The sequence below is a fragment of the Cervus canadensis genome, chromosome 25 (genome assembly GCF_019320065.1).
Source record: "Cervus canadensis isolate Bull #8, Minnesota chromosome 25, ASM1932006v1, whole genome shotgun sequence".
Taxonomy (NCBI): Eukaryota; Metazoa; Chordata; class Mammalia; order Artiodactyla; family Cervidae; genus Cervus; species Cervus canadensis.
In genome coordinates, this window is record NC_057410.1 from 45,914,606 (window position 1) to 45,938,565 (window position 23,960).

The following is a 23,960-nucleotide window of genomic DNA, read 5'->3' on the forward strand; positions in this document are numbered from 1 at the left end:
AAGCTCTTGAGAATGCCATTGCTTACACAACTGTTTCAGGTGATTACATCTTCACACAGATGCTAATTACTCTCAGGAGAAAGTGGCTCAAAGCATTGGGTGAGTAAAATAATCTTGCAGTGGATCCCAAAAAGTGATTTCAGGGCTATTATGTACGATGGATATTATTCCTCACTCTTGTCAAGATCTGAACTCTTCTCTGAAGAAAGTAGGACAGATGGTAAAGCTTTTATAAATGATATCCAGCTAATCATCAGAATGGGTTACTGAAAGTAGATATACACATCAGATTTTAGCCCATTCCAGAGTGTGGGCCAGTTTCTACAAGACCGAAGACTCACAGCCAGCTTGACGTAGGAACTCTTGCTAACACGTCAGTCAGCGGGCCTCGGACTTCACTGTGCATTAGACCTCCTCTGGGAAATTTTTTTTTTAAAGATTAATGCCCAGGCCTCAGTATGGATTCATTTGTTCAGGGTCTCAGGAGCAGAACCCAGCTGTCAGTATTTTTAAGGCTCCACAGGTGATTCTAAGTTGTAGCCAAGGTTGAGAATCACTGCATAGTTGCACTGCCTCGCTGTACTCAGTCCATATTTGGTGACCTCAGTGAGGTTGTGGCAGGTGGGATGGTTGATTGGAAGAAAAAACACAAGGAGTCTCTGATGGAAACAAAAGCCCTGCCACCCTGGGCAGCGATGATTGGGAGTGATCATTTCAGAAACATCAACCACAGAACAAAAGACTCCCTCCAAACAAAACAAAATGAAACCCAATAACACAACTCCAAAAGCAAACATGAAAAGAGCTAGAAATAGCAACAGATGGGCTGTCCCATGACTGTCTTATAAAAGGGCAAACTACACGGACATCTGCTCATCCTTCTCTCTTCAAAAGTGAAGCAACAATAACACAGGGACAGCTGTAATGTCTTATTGATTGTGGTTGGTACAGTTAAAACACGAAAGAGTCACCTGAGTGCTTCTTTAATGCTTCAAGATGTAGAAAGACTTTAGGTGGTTACATTCCCACACGTGTGCTCAGCTGTGTCTGACTCTTTGTTACCCCACGGACTGTAGCCCACCAGGCTCCTCTGTCTGTGGAATTTTCCAGGCAAGAATACTGGAGTGGGTTGCCATTTCCTTCTCCATTACATTCTTACAGTAGGTCATTAGCATTAAAGATAGATCGTGAATGGATACCTACAAAAGACTAAAGGACCCTGGTAGGTTGACTGGAGAGAGAATCCACTCGGGAGAAAGTAAATGTAGAAACAATACAGGAAGGGGGTGGATGATTCAAATATCAAACTGAGGCCATATTTAAAAGAAAACAAAAACACATATCTTAATCGGCTGTTGAGTTTTGTGTCACGTTTATGAGTGAAAACTGTTTTGCCACCAGCCTACTAGCAATCAGAAAAAAATATTATATGATTCCTAAAGGTCTTTTGGCTTTGTCTTTACTACATGCCTGGTGCTCTGAACATAGTTGGAACTGAGAAAAATATTTATTAAATACAAGGATGAAGAACAGCATCAGCCCATATCTCATCTTGGCTGAACTCAAGGTCTGGCTACTTAAAAGGAAATGTATATCGAATATGGGCTTCCCAGGTGGTACTACTGGTAAGAACCCACCTGCCAATGCAGAAGACCTAAGAGACGTGGGTTTGATTCCTCGGTCGGGAAGATCTCCTGGAGGAGGAAATGGCACCTGACTCCAGTATTCTTGCCAGGAGAAACCCAAGGACAGAGGAGCCTGGTGGGCTACACTCCATGGGGTCACAAAGAGTTGAACATGATTGAAGCGACTTAGCATGTACATATATTGAATAGAGGAATATGGTCTTTTGAAAGTATTAATAGACTGAACTATATGAAACTAACATCTTTATAGGTCAAAATAAGTTGAATAGCAGCTTCATATGATTCAACATATATGCTTTTTTCCCCTTTTGTTTGCTATTTAAAGAATTTGGTGTAACCAAAATGACCATAGTCTACTTAGTTTGAAAGCTTTTCTTTCCAGAAGCCAGATGCTATGAATGTATAACTGCTCCGAGAAAAACAAAAGTGGGATCTCAGTGGAATAGTTGAATTTCTGACCAGGCAACATCAGCAAGCAATATGTAAAATAGTATTACAGCACCTGATGTCAAAGGCTTCAAATATTCAAGGATGGCTGATTTGATGCATGAACCGGATCTCATCAAGAATGTGGAAACTGATTATTCTGAAGGGAAGACTATCAAACTGACAGAAAATAAAAGTACAGATATTTGAATATGACTCTCCTTCTTTGCAAGAAGAAGATTAAGCAGCTTAGTCAATATTCAAGCACACCTGTTTGTTCTGATAAGAAATATATTTTTCCTATGATTATGTGTTCTTTCACAGTTTGAGGTCCAGGATAATTTAGGTCTGACAGTTTCATATGCTGTTTTAGAGAACAGAGAAATCTAACACAGGCTTTAAGTCATTAGGACGCTATCAGAATAGAAGTGTTATTGGTTGGTGCACAGGGATTAATAGCCTATAGCAGCCATCGTGGAGCTCACAAAAAAATGCCAGAGAACAAACATCAAAGCATGAAGAGGAAACAGAGAATTCTCTCTGCAGTAGTCTTAGCACTAAGTATCTTGAAGAAACATACTTTTGAGGAAAAAATACGTTTTGAGGAAACACTCCAGGACTTCCCTGGTGGCTCAGCTGGTAAAGAATCGGCCTGCAATGCGGGAGACCTGAGTTCGATCACCGGGTTGGGAAGATCCCCTGGAGAAGGGAACAGCTACCCACTCCAGTATTCTGGCCTGGAGAATTCCATGGGCTGTATAAACCACGGGTCACAAAGAGTCAGACACGACGGAGCGACTTTTTATTATTATATTATTTTGAGGAAAGGTGTCTAAAAATGGTTCTTAAATAAAACAAATAAGGATATGCTAATCCATTCACTTTCTTCTTCCAAGCATCCAATGGAATGGACATTGTGAATTTCTAAATATCACACATGGACATCTGCAGCTCAGCCACTTAATGCAATGACATTAGTAAGAAATGTGTTCAGTCACAGTTCAGTCATACAAGGCAAACACATAACTGAAACAAAACTGCCAAAAAGCAATACTAATCCTTATTGCATCTGATGTAGCTTATACTTTTGATTTTGTTCTATTTTATTCCATTTAAAATAACTGTTCACAAACAACTAATTTGATTCCATGGCCCATTAACAGGTCACCATCTAACAGGCACTATTTTAAATTACATCTTAATGGAACCTCACGCCACTGATAAATGAGAAGTCAAAATAGTTGGGGAAACCATATCTATCCTTCAGTTCTAGTCTTTGGAATGGTGTCGGGAGGACCCTTTTCAATTCCTGCATCTAAAGAACACTCTGCTAGAAAGGTCAAACACCTTGCCCAGAGTCACATGGAACTGGCAGAGATCAAATTCAGGTCGAGACATAAGCACTTCTAAAACTTTTGAATATTCCATCCATCCACTGTGATCTTTTGGTGATATTTGTTGTTTGCAGCTCTTGGGCAAAGGTAAGGAGGAGCTATTCTTTTCTTTTCCCTATAAATGAATCTTCCTGACCACTAGGGTGACTTTTAGTTGGGGAAAGGGCAATGGCAAGAGCAGGACAATGACCTTGGTGAAGAGTTCGGTTCCTACTCTGCATTCTGAGGCCCTAAAATTAAGGTTCCAGGAAATAATGACTCTTCATGTAATGACCCTCACTACAAAACCATCAGCCTTTCCCTCAAACAGCAATCAATTTGACAAAAACTTGCTTATCCACAAAACAATTCAGCATGATTTTATAGAATCTATAAAAAGATTCAGTGCTTACATATAGCTATCAATTTTATAAATAGCACCCAAAATGATGAGATTGTGAACACTTGTTAATCTAAGAGAGTTCATAGAAAATGCTGAATGTCTGAGTTTTTCTAATCCATTTGCAAATCAAAATGATTTCTCTAGAATTTTCTTGGATAAAAATGTCAGTTTATGATTTCAGATGAATGATGAAAAATCTTCTTTCAGATAAATGATTCAAAAGGACTAAGTCTGCCCTTCCTCTAACTGCAAATTAAGTTTTGCTTTCATCTGTGAAGTCCAAGGGAAATGAAATGAATTATCTAGGGGTCCACAATTTTTAAATATCTATATTAATTAATCAGTGTTTTTGGCATTAGCTTTAGACCCAGAAAAGACCTTTATTCTGGGAAAATTGAGGGCAGGAAGAGAAGCGGGTGACAGGGGATCAGATGGTTGGATAGCATTACCGACTCAATGGACATGAGCTTGAGCGAACTCTAGGAGATGGTGAAGGACAGGGAAGCCTGGTGTGCAGTGCAGTCCATGGGGTCACAAAGCCCCAGACATGACTTAGTGACTGAATAATCACAATAGACCCAGAAGACATGATACTCTACTACTAATTTTCTAAGAAAAAGAAAACACAGGGTTACTATGGAACACAAAACATTTGAGTTAGATAGAAGGAAGTGTTTCTTTAAGATGTTGTAAGAGTCCCTTTTTTAGAAGGCTTTTACTAATTTCAAAACTGCCTAGAACTACCCTGGTGGTCCAGTGGTTAAAACTCCATGGTATCGCTGGAGGAGGCATGGGTTGACCCCTGACTGGTAAAATTCCACATGCCATGCAGCATGGTGTGGACCAGCAAACAAAACCTGCCTAGAGTCGGGCAAGAACTAAGTAACCTCCTGGCATTTCTTTTAATATTATGTTTTTCCTCAAATATTTAAAATTTGATAATTATTTAAGATCTATTCAAATGGAATAAATGGAGCACTAAAGAGTAACATCTCTTCTCATTTTTATGTCATTGTTATTCATAAGTTGTTAGGTAAGAAAAATGCTGTTGTTCTGCAGTAAAAAGTAACGTCATACAAGGGATGCATTCATGAAATTATTTTATCTTAAAACATAGATTCTCACGAGACCCCATTCACTTGCTTTGTTTCAATAATTTATGCCTTCACTCATTTGCCAGACATGCTGTCCCTTGCCGTTGGTGTTTGTCTTTGATACCAGTGAGTCTGACTTGCAGCACGCAGCCCACGTTTCTCCCAGTATTACTTTGATAAAAAGTTGGACAGATGCTTGAATAGTGAGTACATGTGGCTGTTCCTTTGTATTTTCCTTCCTTATTACATTTGCAGAATCAAAAGCAGATAAGCTCTTACACCAGCCACTGTTTTCAATATCAAGGAGACATACACAAAAGATATGCGAACAAAATGCAATTTGACATGTCAATAAGAGACAGACTGTTGTAGGAAAGTACCAGATAATTAAATTTAAGAAGGAACCTAAATTTCGGACTTCTCACAATACAATGTGATATGGCAGAGAGAGATAAGGATTTGTACTTAAAAATTCATGCAGATAGCAACTCACATTGTTTTCCTCTGTAATCGAACAAAGAACCAAGTAGCAGTATGGAAGGACAGTGTAAGCTCAATAGTCATGATTTAAATGCCAATGGATTCCTTGGATTATTAGTTTTTGACTTTGGGGAAAAAACCCTGCAATGATAGGGAAGTTGTGGCAAATATGTTTTATCACATTGCTTATTTACTTACCTCCCCATCAGAGGTTATGACCTTGTTGAGAACAACGGCCTATCTTTTATTCATCTCTGTCAGGGTGCTCAGCATATGGGAGAGCCTCAGTAAACGGATGAACAGTTAATACAGATAAACCCTACTCACAGAGGCGGCCGCTGAATCGCAAGAGGCCACCTAACATATTCACATACACAAGCTCCTGTTCAAATACCATGCAAAGACCCTCTACCAAAGGTGCATGCATCCTGAAACTTGTTTTTTGGAATTCAGTTTCTTCAATTCTCTTGTACATTTTCTAAGCTCTCCTTCCAATGTTTCTGATTGTCCCACTTCTGACCCTGCAATAGTCTGTCTATCCCTTCTCTTAGGCTGACTTAATCTCTCCTTTGCCTATTGATTTCATTAATTTCCAGCATAGTCCCTGAGTCAGATGTTTACATCTGAACTCTGTTATTTTTCCCCAGCAATCTTTCTCTCTCTGAGTCTCATTTACCCTAGTCATGTCCCCCTTCCTGTTAATTTCGCCTCACATACTACTTATAGTCTCCAACTAGGCTGAGGAACACTCAAATGCATTGATCACATTTTATTTATCTGAAATCTAATATCAAATTCATTTGCTGTCACTTAGCAAAGGCCATTCAAATAATCCTTGTGATATTAACTATTCTTCCTCCCTATGTTCCAATTTGTATCTTTTAGACCTATAAACCCAGAAATATAGGTATATTTTTCCCCAGGATTTTTTATTTATATCTTGGTTCATAGGGAGATGATTAATTTCAAAATTATAAAAACATAGTCCGAAATTGTAGGCCACTGTTAAGACATCCCATTTCCATATTAAGAGGCCCAGAGCACATAGGTTAAGAGTCAACAAGTATAAAAATGAATATGCATACAAATCATTACAACCATATGAAAAAGTTTCATGACTGGCTCCTCTGACATTTACTGCCATCCTTGAATCAACTGCAATGTCTAGGAAAACACAGTCTTGTATTTTCATTCATCCTATATTTTGAAGTAGAAAATGTAGATTATAAAGAAAGGAAGAGGTCAACTAAGTCATGAGCACTAATAGGACAATGAATTAAGCATGATTTCTACATGTAAAAATAATTTATTTTCCCAATCAAAGAAAAAAAAATTCAACAGATGTCACTTAAAATCTTATCAGTAATCACAGAATTTGTGTATTCTTAAGGATGATAGACCCGTTATTTTCAAAGTATCCTCATTTACAGAAGCACAAATGAATCCTGACTGAGTGATAGGTGCTGGAAGCCCAAGAAGAAAGCAGGCGTCCTTGACCTAATTGAGGGTGGGGAGGAAACATTACCCAGGCAGGAGCAAAAATATATACAATGTTGCATTAGTGATAACTTCTGCACAATAAAACCAAATATTTAAATATGTATTACATATAGAAGGACTTGGTATAGATACGGATGCTCAGTAAAGTGGTCGAGGCAAGAGAAACTGATTGGCCTCCGGAAGATCTAAAGGAGGTAATTTCCAGGCAGAAGGGGCAGGGCAAGAGCAAAAGCCCAGAGATGAGACATTTATGGCCCATGGCTATTATTGATCTGCTGAAGTTAAGTCCATAGTAAATATATGTAAAATGATGATATTCTAGGCTGTGTTTTCCCCTAAGCTAATAAGAAAACATGAAGTTACTGGAAATCATGGTGTGTGTGTGTGTGTGTGTGTGTACGTGTGTGTGTGTATGATTCTCATTTGTGATGACATAATCTTCAAGATAGCCTATTTGTTTCATGGGTTATGATATTCTTTCACTTCTAGAAGCAGTGAATTTGTAGGTGGTACTCTAGGTTAGCTGAATATACAGTTTCATTCTTGCAGTTGCCATATAAAAAAGGGTATTGCAGAGAGAGGGTGAAAATAATATTTTCAGTGTACAGTGGATATATTTTTGGTGACATCATCTTGCCCTGATTTAAAAGCCAATGTCTCCTGTAGCAGACATGGATGATTGCCTTCCTTAGACATTCTGGCATATTTTTTAAGAAAATAATTAATGATGGAGCCTTGACCATAAGAAATGACTTGCTTGTCTTGTCAATTTAGATAGTACTCTTTCCTTCTCTAAGGAAAGGGCATTTGATACTGCTCTGAACAAGAGACATTGGGGAAATCTGCTGGTGATTTTCTGGAAAAAATTTTGCTCTCCATTGAGAAGAGAGAGATAACTGAAAAAAAAAAAAAAAGATTACCCTTTTGGGCAATAGAATCTTCTTTCATCTACCCTGCTCTCTCTGCTGCTACCTGAAGACACGATGCTTGGACGGCAGCACTGATGCTGTAAACCTGGGGTCCAAGAGACGCTCACAGAGGCTGACCCAGTATTTGTATGTCACTTATCTGCTGAACCCCAGTACTCTCTGAAGTTAAACTCCATACATAGACATGGCTAAGTGACAGCCCAGATGTCAGGAGTATTGATCTTTAAGCGACTTCTGGGAAGGTGTTCTTTTATTTGCTGCCAAGAGCATCCTACTTAATACAAATATTCTTTTTATCTTTCCATCTCAGCCATTTCTCCTGGGGCCCAGCCTCTTGTATCTAATGGCCATTTCGTCATCCCTTGAAAGTCCAACGAGAATCCCAAACCTACTATGTAAAAATACAGCTTTCTTTATCCCCTCTCATCTGATTCTGCTTTAAATCATCGCCATCACGGTGAAAGGCTTTGCCAAATTGCTCAGGGCAAAAGTCTAGTATAATTATTTAATTTTCTTCCCCTTATCCTCCATAACCATTTGATCAACAAGCCATATAGGCTCTACTTTGAAAATATGTCTCACGTCGTTTTACTTTTCTCCTTTATACTGCTGTGAGCCTAATCAAAGCTACTAATCCTCTGATAGCTTTTTGCCTGCATTGCTGCAATAACTCCTTCCTGGTCTCTCTGCCAGTTCTTTTGACACCTAAATATATCTTCTCCACAGGAACTAGAATGAATTTCTAAAGTAGTCAATCAGTTCATGGCATTTTCCCATTGAACACTCTATAATGGCTTCCCATTACACTTGGTACAAAATCCAAACTCTCTGCCACTTCCCACAGAAAGATACCACAAGGAAGAATACTGGAGACCAATATCTCTCAGGATTTATTCAACCAAAATTGATGGTTCTGAGTACTATCCTACATGGCTGAAAAGTCAGACTAGTTACCAGCCCTGATTCAGTCAGTCACTTTTTGCCAGAAGTTTTTTATTTTTTAAAATTAATTTAATTTTTTTATTGAAGGATAATTGCTTTAAAGAATTTTGCTGTTTCCTGTCAAACCTCAACATCAATCAGCCATAGGTATACATATATCCCCTCCCTTCTGAACCTCCCTCCCGTCTCCCTCCCCACCCCACCCCTCTAGGTTGAGACAGAGCCCCTGTTTGAGTTTCCTGAGACACACAGCAAATTCCCGTTGGCTATCTGTTTTACACATGGTAATGTAAGTTTCCATGTTACTCTCTCCACACATCTCACCCTCTCCGCATATCCATAAGTCTATTCTTTATGTCAGTTTTTCAGTCACTTATTAATTCATTTATCCAACAAGTATTTTTTGAACATGTGTGAGGTGTCAGGCGTTATACTTGATGTGTGTGCTCTATCACGCAGTCATGTCTGACCTTTTGCAACCTCATGGACTGTAGCCCATCAGACTCCTCTGTCTGTAGAATTTTCTAGGCAAGGATACTAGAATAGGTTACCATTTCCTACGCCAGGGCATCTTCCCAATCAAGGGATCAAACCCATGTCTCCTGTGTCTCCTGTGTTTCCAGGAGGTTCTTAACCCCCCTGCACCATCAGGGAAGGCCCATTATACCTAGTGTTGGAGAAGACTCTTGAGAGTCCCTTGGATTTCAAAGAGTTCCCACCAGTCCATCCTAAGGGAAATCAGTCCTGAATATTCATTGGAAGGACTGATGCTGAAGCTGAAACTCCAATACTTTGGACACCTGATGTGAAGAACTGACTCACTGGAAAAGACCCTGATGCTGGGAAAGATTGAGGGCAGCAGGAGAAGGGGACGACAGAGGATAAGATGGTTGGATGGCATCACCGACTCAATGGACATGGGTTTGAGTAAACTCCGAGAGTTGGTGATGGACAGGGAGGCCTGGTGTGCTGCAGTCCATGGGGTCGCAGTCGGACACGACTGAGTGACTTAACTGACCAATGCAAATATCAAATATGAATATCAAACAATATCTATGCAGAGTACTATAGGCTCTGGTAAAGTTTTATATCTGTTAAAGAGCAGTAGCAGGGGGCAGGTCATGTACAGTCCTATGGATTCTAGTAAGAACCTTATATATTTGTCTGGGATTAAGATATAACTAAATAAGAAGAAGTGAGTAAAACAATGAACCCATACTCTTTGATCCAGCCTAAGAATCTGTGTTTCTTGTTTTCTTAATATCTAAAGAGTCCAATGTTTTGAGCATAGCCTATGAAGGCCTTTAACCAATATGAGACCTCATGATTCTACAAGCCTCAGAGCCCTCCTCATATGTTGCAGATATTTATATTTTTCATCTAGGATAAAAAGATTACTATTTAGAATTAAAATATACTTTATAGATGTCTATTTAACTTGAAGAGGGCACAGACCCATTAAAAGAAATAATCTCAGGTCAAAGAAAGCACAGAATGTCATTCTGAGTATCTTAGGGCTGTAGACTTAGTGCTTTTGAAATTTAAATAAATATATTCACAAAATTTAAAAAAACTACAAAAGAAAGAAATACCTCATAAAGTCTGCCTTCACATTTGCACTGATCATGATAACATAATGCCTTTCCAGTGTTCTTTGAGGAATGCTTCCTGGCACATACTGCCTCTAAAGACAGACCTCAAAAGGTGTTAACAAAATACTTTGAACAGCAGCAGCATTTCTGAAATCCAAGGTGACAACAGTGAAGGACAACATTCATTTGAATATAAATTTCAGTACATGAGCTTTTTGAAAAAAAAAAAGTTTTGTTATTTCATGGTCATGCTTTATTAAATTTAATATTTATTCATTCTGCATTGTGTCTTTTTTAAAAAAAGAAATATCAGAAATACTAAGGCAGTTTTCCACCTATATTCAGAGACTAACAATGCTGATGGCACTTTTGGGAAAAAGAAAGCTATGTATCTAATCCTTTCTGTGTGTATGGAAAATCACTCATCATAGTCCAGAATCCTATTATAAAGAGACATATAAAAAACATATATTCAGTTTCACGAACTAAGCTTCAGCATCCATAACAAGCAAATGGATGATTTATATTCCACAAGCTAAAAAAATGTAGTTTCAGGATATGAACAGAAATCCTTTCTTACTGTGAAAGAGTAATTCATTTCTTTTAGACAAAATCTGAATTTCATCATACATAAAAAAAGAACTGTAAGTATTAGAAACCTAATAACTTTTATGTTTTATAGAATTGTTAATTAATATACTTAAATTTTACTTTCTGAACAATAAATAATAGGCAGAGACCATTTTTAGTTATGAAATGTGTTAGCTAAAACTTTGCAAAAATTGTGGCAATCATTTAATTGTTTCATTTTTTTTAAAAGAAAAAACTGTAAGCTTAAAAAGTTTTAGAGAAAACACATAGATTTCTTTGAACTGTCATATGTTCTAAAGTATCAGAGATCTACAAACTAAATGGCATATTAGAGATACACACAAAAAAACTGGAATAAATGTTTGACAGCAATATAAGTTCAATTCTATGGCAAATGCAAAGATTATATTTTATAAGGTCATTTGTATGCATATAAACTATCTTCCTTATTCCCCAGAAATATTTCTTTCAGTGCAAGAATACAAGCTGTTAGGTTTTTGGTTTGGAAGCTCTTGCATATACAGAAGAAACCAGTGAGAGAACATTACCCTACCCATTCACAACATAATGAAATCAGAGATTAGATAAACATAAGACAGTAGTCCATTTGAAAAGCAGGTAGAATCAATACAATTTTTAAAGCTTTATATAATTTTTCCTCACTTTGTGATCTTTTAAATGTTGTCCCTCCTTCAAAGTGCTTTTACAATGAAAAGAACAAGGATGCTGGTAAATAAAAATAGATTAACATACATTTTCCTAACCACAGAGAATTTCTACTGGGTGAATACTTTTTGAAATTATTTCCTTTGTTGATTTCAACAGACTGTGTAGGACATTTTGCATCCAAAATCAAGCATAATGACCATAAATCAGTTTACAAAGTCTTATTCAAGGGTCTAAATTATATATAAAAAAATTTCCTCACATCTATACTCAGGAAGAAGCAGTAGATTAAAAACCTCAAATATTTTTAGAATTAAAATTGCTGAAACGACAAAGAATTTATTATCTGTTCTCCACCTGGAATGTGCCCATTGGGATTGTGAGGGGTGCTGAGTGGGATGACTCTTGAGTCTATTCCTGCAGGAGGACTTCCTAGAATAATATCACAGGATGAGCATTTTTCCTTCTATACAACATCAAAACAACCATTAAACCCAAATGACTAATCTGGCCATTCTCCAAACTTGGCTGCCATATCAAGAGAAGCCATTTTGGAAACAGATTTTTTTTTTTTTTCTGAACGATATCTATATCTATATAGATATAGATATAAAGATCTATCTATCTATCTATATATATAACTCTCCCATTGCTCATTCAGTGTTGTAACAAATTTATAAAAAAGTTATAAAGTTATACAAAGCTTATATTTTACAAAGTTATAAAATAACGGCACCTAGAAAATTAAGATGTTGTACTTCTAATTCAGAAAATCTTCAGATTTATCACCCCAAGCCTTCCAAGTACAGTGTCAAAACTTATCTATAAATATTTGATAATTGAGAAGTATTCTAAAAATTTATTTCATCATTGTCAGGAAAAACTATATAAATTTATTCACAAAAGATAATTTTCTATCTTTTCAATAAATTCAAGAACAGATTTCAGCATTCTCTTCTGTCAGGAAAAACTATATAAATTTTTTCACAAAAGATAATTTTCTATCTTTTCAATAAATTCAAGAACAGATTTCTGCACTCTCTTCTGTAGAGCATCATGTCCTCACTTCTGCGGTTTCTTCGAACAGTGTAAACACATTTTGCCCTTTACGGCCTTCAGTGACCACCATTTCTTATAATGGCCTACATGTATTTTAAATTCATATGTCATGCTTCTACGTTTCTCATTTTAATATCTTGAAATTTCTTTGCTCTCTTCTCACAAAGTGATGTCTCAAACCTTAAATAATTTGGGTTCTGTTGCTCTTTCTAAATTTCTTTGAATTCTTTTATTTTAAAATTTATTCTACTAGAGTATGGTTGATTTACAGTGTTGTATTAATTTCTGCCATACAGCAAAGTGATTTAGTTATACATACATATACTCTTCTTCAGATTCTTTGCCATTATAGTTTATTATAGGTTAATGAATATAGGTCCCTATGTTACTTCTTGTTTTTTAAACTTTTATTGGAACACAATTGATTTACACTATGGTGTTAGTTTCAGGTATATGGCAAAGCAAGTCAACTATATCCGCCCTTCTTTAGATCCCATATAAGTCATTGCAAAGTATTGGGTAGCCTTCCCTGTGCTGTGCAGTACATTGCTATTAGTTATCTTATTCACAGTAGTGTGTATATGTCAATTGTTATGTTATTTCTTGCTACTGTTTCAACTATGAATTTAAATTAGAACTAGAGTCTCTAATACAGCGATTATACCCACATTACTCTTATGTTTCTATTTGAAGGTCTTAAAATAATGCTGATTTTAAAAGTAGCAAATTGCCAATGCTTCAGCTGTTCTGAACCAAAAACTCCATTTAATCCACTACATATTTGATAGCAAATCTGAATTCACCTTTATAGTATGTTTCTTTCATAAATTTTAATGTTTTAATTCTTTCCTATTAAATGCATCTTTTATGTTTCCTAATTTCTGATCATCATAATAAATAAACACATTAGCTTCAAGAATTAAGTGGAATGAAATAATGTTTATATACCATTTTATTGCTAGGAAGTTCTGAGTTTTTAATTATCTTGTCCAGGCAGGTCATAAGAAAATATCAAAGGTATATGAAGGGTTATAATTGATTTATGAATGTTCTGTCTACAATTTAAGGAGTAGATAAGTAACTAATACAAATTTATTTGTCTTAGTAGTTGATCTGTCACTAGTTCTTAAGCTTTGCCCTGGATAAAAACACCCTTGCTAAACCACTCACAGTTATTAGGTCTGTTCCTATGTAGAATTCTCTAGTTCCCTTCTTCACAGAGTCACTTTATTACATGAAGAAGTTATTAATGACCATAAGCTGTCTGGCAAGAACTTACTCCAATTACCCCAACAGTCTTTTCTGTATCCCTAGTTCAACTAGCTTGTTTTTACTAAGTGTGCTTGACACAAAGATGGTTTAAAGGTTCAACTATGGTTATTTACCCACTACAGTATCCTTGCCTGGGAAATCCCATGAACAAAGGAGCCTGGTGAGCTATAGTCCATGGGGTCGTAAGACAGTCAGACACAATTTAGCGACTAAACAATAACACTGAGTATTCATCTTTCACACTATTACAGAATAGTTGAGAAAGATAGGCATTCACATATGCACATATTTCAGTGTCTGGATGTGCATTTAAAAATGCAAAAGTCTACATTTAATGATGGGTCAAGAATGATAACGATGATTTAAAAGACACATTTGAAGCTCTGTTCAGAAGAATGACAATGTTACAGATTAGATATCTGAAGAAGTAAATGACGAGGACAGTGACGCTTCTGTACTTTAGGCCAGTTAACTACCTATCAAAAGGGCACTTTTCTGATGCTATTAACATTTCAACCTTTTGACACAGAGAATGTCAACAATGAACTTGGTTGTAACAATATGCCATTGATGATAATGTCTTTTTAGTTTAGTGAATCCTAGAATAACCAAGTTTTCAAGGCTGAAATCTGGGGTTTGACTAAAATCACTATATATACATATGGTGGTGATGGTTTGGTCACTAAGTTGTGTCCGACTCTTGTGACCCCATGGACTGTAGCCTGCCAGGCTCCTCTGTCCATTGGATTCTCCAGGCAAGAATACTGGAGTGGGTTGCCATTTCCTTCTCCATATATACACACACACACACACACACACACACACACACACACACACACACACATATATATATATATAGTTACTCAAAATTATTTATGAGTTGTGAACTTCTTTAAGTCATTTCCTGAAAAAGAACCAGTACATTGATTTTGCTGTCATTATTGATAAAAGTTTATATAAATGTGGAACTTGAGTTTGCTCTTTTCCTTCAACATATGAAATTATTTTTCGCATCATCATCTTGTATTTTAGTTGACGAGATATCTGTTCTTTCTTTCCTTGCTTCTTTATATGCTATTTGTTCTACTTGATTTTTAAGATCTTTGCATTATCTTTGTAGTTCTGCGGCTTTGTTAAAATGTGTTTGAATTTGTTTTTCCTTATCTGGTTTGAGGCTTGGAGTGACTTTCCATATGGTATTCATAGCTGTGTGCTCAGCCATTCAGTTGTGTCCAACCTTTTGTGACGCCATGGACTGTAGCCTGCCAGGCTCCTCTGACTATGGAATGTTTCAGGAATGTCTTTCTTCAAATATGGAAAACTTTCAACTATTATCTTGTAATTAATCATCTGGCATTCCTAATAGACATTAGTGTGCTTTCTCATTTTATTCGTCTATGTCTTTTAAGTTTTCCATCTCTTAACATTCTGTGTTTGTTCTAGAAAAATTCTTCAGGCGTAATTCACAGTCCATTAATATACTCTTAGGTCATTTCTCTTTTTATCCTAAAAGTTTTCATTAGTTTTTTTAATTTGAAAACTGACAAGCAGAAGGAACTCTACTCAGTGCTCTGTGGTGACCGAAATGGGGAGGAAATCCAAGGAAGAGGGGAGATATATATATATATATATATATGGCTGACTCACCTTGCTGTACGGCAGATATTAATACAACATTGGAAAGCAACTATACACCAAGAAAAAAACTAGTTTTCTATATTTGAGTATTTGATACTTCAAATCTGCTAATTTGTTCTCATAGTGTCTTATTGTTGGTTTTTATTTCTTCTTTCTTTATCTCTATAATTTTTTAAATGATGAGTTTATGTTTTTTTAATATTGTTAAGCCATCTCAAAGCTTTCAGATTCAAATGCTCTTCCTTAACGGTGCCTGCTTATTCTTTATGTCGATAATTGTCATGTGGGGCTTTATCACTATTCATTAAACTATAAACTCATTTTCAGGTTCTTTTTTTTCCTTCAGGAGTCCTATGTGCCTTGGTTTAGACATGTTTCCATACAGAATTGTAGATTTTCAGTAGTTTGTATAAATTACATTTGGAGGATTCAGGCACTGTGAATAATATACAATTCAAGCCCCATACTGATATATGCCCAAGCCTGGTCTTTTGTTATGTCACAAGAGAGGTACTTTCCCCCTCAATTTCATCTAGCTTCCTATGCAGAAAAGCTCTAGTCACTTCCCTGGATTATTGGGTGCAATTTTCTTGCTGCTTCATCAAAGAGGAAGGAGCTCCTTGCTGGTCTTGAGTTTAGGTGAGAATTCCAGTTCCAGATCTCTAACCTATCTTCAATTAGATAATTTTCCTTCCTATTGCCAAAGTGAATTCTCAGAAGTCTATTCTTTCATACTGACTAGACACACACAATCCTTACTAAATTTAAAAATGGCTACTATGACTTCATCCATTGTGAAGTTCCTTTGCCAGACAGAACAACAGAGCAAAAAATTTATTCTGATTTGTCTCAGAATCAGACACTTAGTCATTGGGAAATGTAACACAGAAAAATTTGAGGGTCAGAAACGATGCTAATAGTACCTTGGGTTGTGCAGTATTTGACTCCATAATCATCACAATGTAGTCACCCTGACATTACTTAGCCCTAGCTAACAGAAGCAGAAGAGATTAAGAAGAGGTGGCAAGAATACACCGAAGAACTGTATAAAAAAGGTCTTAATGATCTGGACAACCACGATGGTATGGTCAGTCACCTAGAGCCAGACATCCTGGAGTGCGAAGTTAGGTTGGCCTTAAGAAGCCTTAGGAAGGCCTTACTACAAAAGAAGTGGGAGGTGATGAAATTCCAGCTGAGCTATTTCAAATCCTAAAAAAAGATTCTGTTAAAGTGATAGACTCAATATGCCAGCAAATTTGGAAAACTAGGCAGTGGCCACAGGAATGGAAAAGGTCAGTTTTCATTCCAATCCCAAAGAAAGGCAATGCCAAAGAATGTTCAAACTACCATACAACTGCACTCATCTCACATACTGGAAGGTAATACTCAAAATCCTTCAAGCTAGGCTTCAACAGTTTGTGAACTGAGAACTTCCAGATATAAAAGCTGGATTTAGGCAAAGGCAGAGGAACCAGAGATCAAATTACCAACATCAGGTTATCATCAAAAAAGCAAGAGAATTTGAAAAAAAAGTCTAATTCTTTTTCATTGACTATACTAAAACCTTTGACTGTGTGGATCACAATAAACTGTGGAAAATTGTGAAAGAGATGGGAATACCAGACCACCTTGCCTACATCCTGAGAAAACTGACGCAGGTCAAGAAGCAATGGTTAGAACCAGACATGAACAATGGACTGGTTCAAAATTGGGAAAGGAGTATGTCAAGGCTGTATAATGTGACCCTGCTCATTTAACTTGTATGCAGAATACATCATGCGAAATGTCTGACTAGATGAATCCCATGCTGGCATCAAGACTGCCAGGAGAAATATCAGCAACCTCAGATATGCAGATGATACCACCCTAATGGCAGAAAGCAAAGAGGAACTAAAGATGCTCTTGATCAAGGTGAAAGAGGAGAGTGAAAAAGCTGGCTTAAAACTCAACATTCAAAAAACTAAGATCATGGCATCTGGTTCCATCACTTCATGGCAAATCGATGGGGAAACAGTGGAAACAGTGACAGATTTTATTTTCTTGGGCTCCAAAATCACTGCAGATGGTGACTGCAGCCATGAAATTAAGAGATGATTGCTCTTTGGAAGAAACCTATGACAAACTTTGATAGTGTATTAAAAAGCAGAGACATCATTTGTAGACAAAGGTCCAAAGCTATGGTTTAGACAAAGTTATGGTTTTTCCAGCAGTCATGAATACGGATGTGAGAGTTGAACTAAAAAGAAGGCTGAGCACTGAAGAACTAATGCCTTCAAACTGCGGTGCTGGAGAAGACTCTTGAGAGTCCCTTGGACTGCAAGGAGATCAAGCCAGTCAATCCTAAAGGAAATCAGTCCTGAATATTCATTGGAAGGACTGATGCTGTAGCTCCAATATTTTGGCCACTTGAGCAAAGAACTGACTCATTGGAAAAGACCCTGATGCTGGGAAAGACTGAGGGCAGGAGGAGAAGGGAGCAACAGAGGATGAGATGGATGGATGGCATCAATGGCTCAATGAATGAGCAAGCTCCAGGAGATGGTGAGGGGCTGGGAAACCTGGTGTGCTGCAGTCTGTGGGGTCAGAAAGAGTCGGACATGAGTTATCGACTGAACAACAACAATACAATTAGTTTTCTCAGGCAATATAGATTTATCTAATATGTAAATTTATACATTGCATTTAAGAATTGTAAAGCCTTAAAAGAGTTAAAATAAGTGGATCTAACACATGAACAACAGTAAGAATCAGTGAGATTAAAAAGAGTAGGATCATTGGAAAAAACTTGAAGGAAAAAAATGTAGATTAAAACTATTGGATGACAACTATTTTAGTGGGTCTGAATATGTATGTGTTTGTTTCCTGTTAATAGTCTGCCTCTCCACTAACATGAAACCTCTATGAGAACAGGAGACTGGATTTAGTGCTTGGAAAACTGACTGGCGTAGGAGGTGGTTAACAAAATCACTGTTGGTTCAATGAATATATGATCCCAGGCTTTGTGATGGACAAGGTTTATTGCACCAAGGGCTAGTAGAGAACAAAGTTATATTGGTTAAAAACCTATGAAACATCCAACAAGCTTATATGTGATGATAACTGGTGATATAGGGCTGGTCAAGCAATTTCAAGTGTCACTTCAAAGGGATGGAGGAACAAAAGCATTTGGGAAACTCACGCAAGGTTGAGTGATAGTACCACTGTTGTCTTATTAAGCCAGAGGTATAGTGGTTTTTGAAAGCTGTGAAGCAGAGACAGAAATAACTCAATGCAGACATTGACCATTCCTGTTCTAAGACTTTCCTTTGAATGTTACCAATACCCCATTTTATCCTTCACTCTTGAGAATGGATTGGGAAAGAGGGATGCTTTACATTAAAAATCTCTTCAAATCTGTCTTCAATGGAAAAAGAACCATTTTCCCCCTCCAGTGGAATTTCTGGAGTGAAGAGGGATTTTAGGAAACTACACAATAATTTTGGTTATGCCTCAACCTAAATAGTTCTTCTTCTTCACATGATAATTTTGGTTGTGCCTCAACCTAAATAGTAATAGAGATTTTGGAAACTTTTAGACATTTTATTTTACTAAAAATTAGAACCAATGAAGTGTTAGGGACACTTTTTCCAGGAAAGATATCTAATTTCTTGCTTCTTACACTGCAGATTAGCTTAGTATTGAGACTTGATCAAATCAAGAGATGCTAACGATTATAGGCATTTATTTTGCAGTTATCAGTTTTTCTTTGAAGGAAGAATTTTAGTCATGAGGATATAGTTCTGTTTTCCTTTCCACCTCTACCACTTGTTCTTTAGGTTAAATAAACATAAAGGGGACTCAGAGTTGCTAAGACTTCCTTGACCTCCAGAGAAGAGGGGAGGAATAAGACAGAGATGCCCTTATTGGGGCCCCATTCCACAGGTTATCTAGACTCCTTGTCACCATCCCAGGTACAGATGCTCTCTGTTTTCTCAAACTGTCCAAATTTAATGAATAGGAAAGAAAGAGAAATAGTAAAATAGAAAATACTAAAATTCAAATAGAGCAAAATATTCTCTTTGGTCTAAAGTCTGGTCTAAAAGTAGCAAATTTAGTGAGGTACCTAAAACACAGTAGATATTAAAAAAATACTTGACAAATTAAAGAAAAACCTGTAGGGATAAATGCAGCAAATAGGTCCAAATTTTGGTCCAGTTGAACATGATGCTGCATTTTTTTAAAGTCACAGAGGATAGAGTACCTTAGACAGTGGGGTCCAATCAAACTTTGAGTGGTAGCTTGAGTCACTGAGAGAAAAAGCTGTTGCTATAAGGCTATGAGATCACCAGTTCTCACTTTCCATACCACTTGCTAATGTCCACTGAATTAATTCATGCTCACTGTCTCTGCTTAAACATTTCTCCTGATCTGCTTTCTAAATGGGTGTGAACCTATAATATGGATCGATCCACTTAAAAAACTGAATGCATCTGATGCTAGTGGTAAAAGAACCTGCCTACCAATGCAGAAGACACGAGAGACACATGTACAATCCCTGGGTTGGAAAGATCCTTTGGAGTAGGAAATGGCAACTGTTCCAGTATTCTTGCCTGGAAAAATTTCACGGACAGAGGAGCCAGGCAGACCACAGTCACCGGGGTTGCAAAGAATCTAACACAACTGAGGGACTAAACATGCACGCGCGCGCACACACACACACACACACCTGATTCCTTGAGTGATAAACAGACCATAACAAGCACCTTCTCTACTTAACAGTAAGTTTAATACTGCTTGGGTACCTGTGTTTGATACCACTTGCTCCTCAAGCTCTGTCTCTTCCTACTGTCGCTGCTGCTAAGTCACTTCAGTCGTGTCCGACTCTGTGTGACCCCATAGACGGCAGCCCACCAGGCTCCCCCGTCCCTGGGATTCTCCAGGCATGAACACTGGAGTGGGTTGCCATTTCCTTCTCCACTATCTCTTCCTAGCTTCTCTTTTCTCCCTACTTTTCCTCTGTTCAGAAGAATACTACTCATGTTATAGCTACTATCTTGGTGTTTTACAAAAATCTCCTACCCTCTCTTTCATTTTCTCATTTACTTATAATCAAACATGTTTTTCTTTAGTGTTGATATTCAAAGTAAACAAGTATTTAAAAATATTTTGTTTAATTGGTTTACTTTTTAGAATCATATAGTATTGTTTCTTACTATTTTCCACTTCAGAGCTGTTTCTTTTACAAATCACATAATTTGACTATAATTTTGTGGATTTAAAAAAAAATTGAATGTGAGCATCCAACATCATTTATAGCATTATATGTATGGAAAATGTTTTTGAGTTCTAAATATTCAACTTATAAGTTAAAGTTTTTAAATACAACCCAATTGAATTGAATGTCTGCCTGTGTTGTCAATGTGATTTTTAAATGCAGCTGAAAACCAGGAATATTTTATTGATAAAAAGATTCTTATGAATTTGGGAGACAAATTATTCCAACTATTTCAGGACATGTTTACTTTTGTAAAGTAAGTACACCTGAAAACCTAAAGATTTTAATCATTGCCCCTTTTAACCTGTGTCTCAGTAGATTCTGCAATGTGGAAAACAAGAATTATTTTTATAGGTCAAATAGTCTCTACAGTTTCTCTGCTAAATCTAATGTTGCATTTTTGCACTCATCCAGTGCCAGAGGTAATCACAACATTTCCTGTTTTCATGGTTCAGAGATAGTCCTTTGTCCCTTCTAACTTCAATATATACTTCAGAATTGGGCATTTTAAGTTGGCAAACTGTGTCTGACCTTAGGAAATTCCCTCACTAAAATCAGATAATAGAAAAAAAATATTCACTTATGAATAAATGGGGTATCCTGAGCCAAAAGGTTTTACTTAGTTGTATGAATAAATTATCTTTTGAAAGTGGACACCCACAGGACTCTCAGTGGAAAGTGTAACAAAAGTACAGACTGGAATTCTTAAAGAAATGATGCTTGTTAGACACATCTAATATTGAAAGAATGACTTGATATTTTAAAACTTCATAAAACTAGATTTAAGTGTGAAAATAATAATTGTACAAATATGAATTTAATATGCTTTACTATCACAGAGATCATTTACTATTTGGTGACAAACATTTATCTCCTTAACATTTTTAATATTTAATTTTTAATTTAAAAATGTTTAAGACTCAAATGAAAGGAATAAACTGTCTAAAATCCTTTGTACAGCCCTAGGAATTAAAAATATGTAGGAAAAATAAAAATCCTAATTTGTTTTCAGTATTTTCATGTCAATCACATGTCTATAGCTTTACAATGTTTTTCTCTTGTCTGTCTCCTTGCTGCCACATTGAAGAGTTGCAGGGCTCTGAGATGATCTGATATACATATTTAAAATGCTGATTCTAGAGCCCATTACCAAAGATTCATATGGAACACAGGAATAGATATTTTCTTAGGTTTGCTTCAGGCTACATTTTGAGATGTTTCTCAAAATATTTGCAGAGTGGAAGATGAAACTGTTTTTAAAGGCATCAAAGTAGAAGGGAACAAAATGGAAATATTTTAAGAACTGTATGGTGAGAACCACACTGTCAGAAGAGCAGCAGTGTCTTTCATTATATAATGAGTGAGATAACCATTCTATATTCACGGTGACAATTATTACCTAGGAAACTACTTTTGAGTCCTGGTAATATGCAGCTTCAGAGTCACTTCATTTGTTTTAATAATCTATGTAGGGAAATTGTAAAAATTAGGAAAAAATGTTTCAGCAGTTACAGTGATCCTATAAAATCATACTGCATCAGAGATAAGAGAAACTTCTAGTATTGCAATGGTTCATTCCCCAAAGGTGAAGAACTGTTTTATAACACAAGCGTACTGGACAGATTTATTTAATAAGGTGATGAATTTGCAGGCGTATATCATTGTTTTATTTGTGTATGGTTTTAGTATTGGAGACCTACTGTAGCCAACTTCCTCAGGATGAAAAAACTAAGATGCAAATAGAAGAATAAAGTCCAAGACACAGCCTCATACTATAACATTATTTCCCCTGTACACAATGAGAATCATATGGAAGGTGATTCTTTAGAAATCCAAAACTTCAGTAGCATGGTATCCCCAGTAATAATAAGTGAGATAATTTAATCACCTCCAATTTACTTCAGAGAATCTTGTTTATGACCAGGGAAAGGGTGTTAGACATGACAGACCAAAGAAGCAATTTGATTGGTTAATGAAGAGTCTAAGAATGATAATTGAATTTGATGGAATTCATTAGTTAGGACATTCAAGCAGATACTTTACAACTGCAATTACGTACTCTAACATATGTAATAGTCACAATATGATATATGTTCTTCATTGTTGAATTCGGCTTACAGGAAAGAGTAAGACATAGTGTGGCACAAAGAAACATCAGCCTGAGACAAATTCTGCCTCCGTCCCCTCCCCTTACCCAATACTGTTGCTAAAATCTCATCTGAATAGCAGGGCACAGAAGCACAGAGGCAGATGCTATGGCATATTCTTTCAGAATGCAAGGCTGCTCAAGATCATCTACAGATAATGAACCATGACAACTTTGGATCTGATGAAGTACAGAAGGAGAATGGGAGCAGGCAACAATGTCATGGAGGTGGCCAGGGCCCCATCAACTACACTCGCAAGTCAAGGACATTAAAACCAGGAGTGATTTCAAAAGATATGAATAATACTATTTCATTTACTGTCAAACAATATTCATTTGCAGTAGGAGACGCAGTCCTATGACTTTCCATACAAATGCATTTTTCTTCCACTTATCACAAGATAATCAACAAAATACATCAAAGTTTGTTTTTTCCATGTACCTTAGACAGCTGCAGTGCCGTGTCCAGGAATGACAGGTGACTGGTCTTCCAATCTGAAGCCAGGTGTTTGTCAAGCTCTTGTTAGTTCTTGTTTTCCCGGTTTTCCTTGAGAGAAAGAATTAAAACATTCATAAAAATGCTGGCCTGCAACTCTCTACTCGCCTTCGCTACTGTGTATATAGACTTTTGCAGAGGCAACCCATTCATTATACACATCCAGCTCTAGCTTCCTTAATCCCAGGTTGCATTAGGTGCTCCAGGCTAAGAACCAAGAAGTATGAATCATGCAGACATAAAGAAAAATCTGGAAGAAGAAATGTTTCAAGAAAACAACTTTTTTCATTGTTCTAGAAGGTGAGTCAAAAAGGATCTTGCTGCAATTTATGTCAAAGAGTTGTTCCTACTTCCAGGGCAGGGAGAGAGATGCAGATGTAGAGAGTACTATTACTGACATCATTATTCATTCTAATATCATGTTAACACGATTTCAAATTTAAAAACACTAGA

General features: G+C 36.7%; 1 protein-coding gene across 2 annotated transcripts in view; it reads right to left on the minus strand.

Moving 5' to 3' along the window:
• SYT1 (synaptotagmin 1) overlaps positions 1-23,960 on the minus strand; it is a 583,367-nt gene that overhangs the window by 442,476 nt on the left and 116,931 nt on the right. For both annotated transcript variants that reach the window (XM_043447114.1, XM_043447113.1), the window contains exon 2: positions 23,454-23,558. The gene's annotated coding sequence lies outside the window, so the exon portion shown is untranslated. The remainder of the gene's footprint in view (positions 1-23,453; positions 23,559-23,960) is intronic.